This window comes from Dipodomys merriami, unplaced genomic scaffold (genome assembly GCF_024711535.1).
Source record: "Dipodomys merriami isolate MVZ:Mamm:240054 unplaced genomic scaffold, mDipMer1.0.p SCAF_2, whole genome shotgun sequence".
Classification (NCBI taxonomy): Eukaryota; Metazoa; Chordata; class Mammalia; order Rodentia; family Heteromyidae; genus Dipodomys; species Dipodomys merriami.
The window spans coordinates 16,654,280-16,659,499 of record NW_027203381.1 but is presented as its reverse complement, the minus strand read 5'-3'; the positions used below and the strand labels follow the sequence as shown (position 1 = coordinate 16,659,499).

At 36.8% G+C, this 5,220-nt stretch overlaps 1 pseudogene; it reads left to right on the top strand.

Annotated features, from left to right (window-relative positions):
* Window positions 1-1,220: 1,220 nt before the first annotated feature.
* On the top strand, window positions 1,221-1,847 carry LOC138831565 (vesicle-associated membrane protein 8 pseudogene; annotated as a pseudogene).
* Window positions 1,848-5,220: the final 3,373 nt, after the last annotated feature.

Here is a 5,220-nt window from a genome sequence, read left to right as displayed (position 1 = left end):
AAAGAATCAGTCAGCTTGCAACTGATATATCTGAATACCCATGTGTATGATGGCATAAATTCATAATAGCCAAGTTATGGAATCATTTTAGGTACTCATCAGTGGATGAATGGATAAAAACAATGTGGTATATGCAAGCAAATAGAACTTTATTTAGCCTTGAAGAGGAATGAAATTATGTCATTTGCTGAAAAATGGATGGAACTGGAAATTAGTATGTTAAGTCAAACCAGTCACACACAAAAAGACGTAAATGTGTTTTTATTTATTTGTGCAAGCTAGGAAAAAATGAAACATGTAACAGGGTTATGAAATTAAAAGGAAGACTACTAGGAAATCCCTGAAAGAGGAAGGAAAATAAGAAGAGGAAAGGGAGATGACCAAGATTAATAGATCTGAATGAATACAATCAAATACATTATATGCATGCGTGCAAATGTCATGATGAATCCCATACTGTTCATTATAACCCATATAATGACGATAATAATTCTAGTAGAAACAGGATAAATGCATAAAATTTTGAAAATAAACAATGCTTGAAATATAACTATTTTTAACTAAAAACTCAAGGTAGAGAAAGCTTGTAAATAAAGACATAGATAAAGAACTAGTAGGAAAAGATAAAACAAAAATATCTTGGAAAATTGCACATTTTTAACTATCAAACAAGATGAAATAAAGACGCATGTAGCACACATGTATGCATGTATGAGAACTGGTATAGAACAAAACCAAGTGTAGTAGACATACTATAGAAGAGCCTATTGATATTAGTATTCTAGTAGAAAAATTATAGAAAAAGTTTTGTGAAGAATTCCAAATAACTTACTTAAATAGTCTATCCTTAAGTGGTAGGCATAATTCTCCACTTTTAAATAAGTACAGTATAAAAAGGAAATGGGGAATATACATGCCCATACCCCCAAAAAAACCCAGAAAAAAACCATGTACACGAGCATCCCTAGGAACATTATTCATAACATCTATATTAAACAAACAACCTAAATGTCCATCAGTTGATGAGTGGACAAAATGTAGCCTATTCATACAACTGAATATGAACTGCAATCAAAACATATAGAGTACTTACATGTGCCACCACATGGTGAAGCCTTAAACATTATCCTAGTTAGAAGAACTCAACACGAAACATGTCATGCTGTATGAATCCATTTGATGGAGTTGTCCACAATCAGAAATGCATAGTAGAGGGGGAGGAAACCGACTGGGCAAGTTCTGCGGCGGCCAGGCCTGAGCGCTCCGAGACATGGAGGAGGCAAGTGGAGGTGGAGGAAATGATCGGGTTCGGAACTTGCAGAGTGAGGTGGAGGGAGTCAAGAATATTATGACCCAGAATGTAGAGCGGATCCTGGCCCGTGGGGAGAACTTGGACCATCTCCGCAACAAGACAGAGGATCTGGAAGCCACGTCGGAGCACTTCAAGACGACATCGCAGAAGGTGGCCCGGAAATTCGGGTGGAAGCATGTGAAGATGATTGTCATCATCTGTGTGATTGTCATAGGCATCATCCTTTTCATTGTGCTCTTTGCCACTGGTACCATCCCCACTTAGGAAGTCCCTCCCAATCCCAACCTCTTTTTCAGGGGTGACCCTCCAAAATGGGTGCCAAGAGAAGCCCTCTCTCCTGTCCTCCATGGGAATGCTGCTCAGTCCCTCAGGCCCCTCCGCCACATAGTATGCCCCAGAAGCAGCCCTGGAAGGAGAGCTGGACTGTGGTGCATTTCACAGGTCCCTAGAATGGGTTGGAGAGGACTCAGAGGATGCTGTGTGCATCTGGGAAACTGTCGGTGGCCAGTGGGCAATAAAGGCCTTTCAGTAACAAAAAAAAAAAAAAAAAAATGCATAGTAGAGCTATGGTGCAAATGAAGAGTTACCTGGATTGTAGGTACACATTTCTTTTGGGGTAATGGAGTAGTGATATGTAAGCAACTGAATAAACTAAAACTGACATAATGGTATACCTTAAAAATGTGAATATTTACAACATGTGATAATAACTCAAACAAGCTGTTGTCTATTTTGAAGACTTCCAAATCCAGGTTTGATCAAATAAATGGAGAACAAATTTCTTCTTTGACTCACAAGTATGTTCCACAAAAATCAATCATGTATCTGGCCACAAAGGACTTTTTAAAAATATAAAGAAACAAACAGCACTATATACATGATGGTCTTTGACCATGATGCCTTAAAATTAGAAAATAACCACAATAGAACACATTTAACGCGTGGTAGGAACTTTATATTATAGTTTCTATAATAACCCATGTTTCTAAATAACCCATGGGTTAAAGAGGAAATCAAAAATGAAATTGTAAACTGTTACAGCCAAATAAAGTGAAAGCTGTGTATTTCAAATGTGTCACATGCTCCTGCAGGGTAAAGAAAAGAAAATATAAAGCTTTGACTGTAATTATCAAAACATAAGAAAGACTAGAGCTACACGAAGTAAATGTTCAATTTAATAGGCAAAAAAAATAGAAACAGAGCACATTGAAAGAAAGAAATGGCATTATAAAAATGAGGCCAGATCAATGGAGTTATACAGGAATGCAGGGTAATTAAAAAGAAGTATGTTCTTTTTAAAAAATAACAAATAAACCTGTGACTATTCAGATCAACATGTAAAGAGAAAATACACAATGAGAAAATTTTTAAAAAGGTAAGAACCTATTAAATGTGGAACATTGTATAAAGATGCAAAATGTAATGGGTAATTATTTGTGAACATTTGGAAACCTATGAAGGTTCCAGAAAAACACAAAGCATCAAAGTTATCACCCAAGGATAAGGAAAACATGGGAGAATAAAAATGGAAACAGTGATGAAACCCAAGTATATACAGCTTTGTCTTGGCCTTCCCATATTTTCTCTCCAGGGTTTTGAGGTTTTTAGTTCCTTTTTTTTCAAGACCTTTTTTTTTTTTTTGTGAAAATACTGTACAGAGAGGTTACAATTACATGGGCAAGGTAATGAGTACATTTCTTATCAAGCATTGTAGCCTCTTCCTTTGTTTCCCCTTCCCATCCCCCCCACCCTCCCAATCCTCCCCCCGCCCCCCCAATCCTCCCTGCCCACCCCCACCAAAGTTGTAAAGTTTGTTTTCGACATAATGACTTGTACATCTCATTGTTGCAATGGGCTTCTAGTTCTTCTCCTCCTGTGCACTTTCCATGTTGCTGCTTCCCTATCTTAACAGTGATGTAATCACAATTCCCCATTTATGACTCTGAACTGGCTTTGTATGGATCAATGACAGTTTACCATCTTTGTGTTATGATTCACCATACTCATTTTCAAGCACAGGTCATGCTTCTTCACCTTTTCACAGCTCTCCTCGCTCCCTGAAATGCCTCTGTTAAGCTTTCTATCACATCATGTTTTGTTTTGTTTTTATCTATTAGAGCTCATCTCCGATATTCTCTTTTTTTTCATTCCAAGTATTGTTGAGCTTCATTTCCTTTGGATACTTGATGCAATCTACACATATCTAAGTACTATTTGTTCTCATGAATGTAACCTTGGGTCAGTAGACAGGGCTGAAAAGCTAAGTGTTTCTTAACAGTGTATATTAAACAAGTTCTCTGGCCTGTCCTTGACTCTTATCTGCAGTCTGTTCTCAGTTATTTGCAAAATCATGAACACATGTTAGACAAGTGGTAACAGCTAGCACCAAATAGAGATTCTATTGTTGAGGATACAGTAGGATGGGAGGGAAGAGAGAAACAGAGACAGTCAGAGGCACAGCGAGTAATAAGAGAGAGAGAGAGAGAGAGAGAGAGAGAGAGAGAGAGAGAGAGAGAGAGAGAGAGAGAGAGAGAGAGAAAGAGGGGCCAATGGAATGGGATACTTACTTCAGTTTCATTAGATTTTGTTACTTTTTAAATTTTATTTTATTGTAAAGATGCTGTACAGAGGGGTTACAGTTAAATGAGAAAGGCAATGAGTACATTTCTTGTCGAGCATTGCTACCCCTTCCCTTGTTGTTGTATCTCATATACAGAATTACAGAGATTTGTCTAAGAAGTCATTTCCACCTCAGAGTTCACATGTGTGAGATGTCAGTGGTATTATGGCATTTGATTCTTTCATGGACTCTAAGATAAAATGAAACAAATATAGATAAAATGATTATATGGACCCCCCTCAAATCCATTTTCAATGGGAATATTTCAGTCTGGAGGGAGTCCATTGAAGAATGGTGTAACTTTGTGGCGCCCTTAAATTTATAGCCTATAAATGTGTAGCTGGATAACTGCTCCTTGGTTTGGCAAGAACTGCGGATAGCAAAGCCCTCTGCAAAGTTACCACCCTGGTGTGAACTTGCTATGGCAAGGTTAGTCTTGAACAAAACAGAGTAAAACATGGCTGACCTTCCCAGGCAGGTGTTATCCTTATGCAAATTCTCTCTTCAAGTTGAATGCTTCCTAAAAAAATAAATAAAAGCTATTATTTCTCATAAATAATGCTATATCACCCCTTGATGGAAGGTATATGAAATTTAAATTTAAGCATGATTCTTTTGAAGCTCTTAGGTTAGGCTAGATGATTATTATTAAATTATTAAAGCAGCTATTGAAATACGTATAATTTTAAGGCTGGGATGTAGTTCAGTGGTGAAGTGCTTGCCTAGCAAGTACAGTGTCCTGGGCTCAATCTCCAGTACCAAAAAAGACAAGACAAAAAAAAAAAAGAAATACTTAGGATTTCCCTGAAGATAAACATTTTTCAGATGCGATTACTCTTAAAGTTATGGATACTTCTTGTTACTATGCAGAATGATGGTTTATAAAAGCACCATATTTTACTAGAGTAAAAATTTTAGCTATAGTTTCTTTACAATTAAGTATCGCTTTAATCAGAAAAGAAACTTAATTAGACCTTTCTTTCTGAGCCACCAGGGTACTGTAATAAGTAGGCAAACAATAAATCAGAGTGCCTGTCTTGACAAAGTATGAAATTCCAAGTTAAAATAGCCATTGTACTTATCAACACAATTAACAGAAAGAGAAAGTGAACCACAATTTATTAAAAATTTCTATGATCATGCCCTCTACTAGCAAGATGAGGAAACATAATCCCAGAAAGAATATTTAATGCTCAAGATCAAGCAGATACAAAGAACACAGATTTGTTTCTCTTCATTTTAATTTTGCTTTACCACTGCTCATTTCATTTAGGGTAGCAGCTTATAC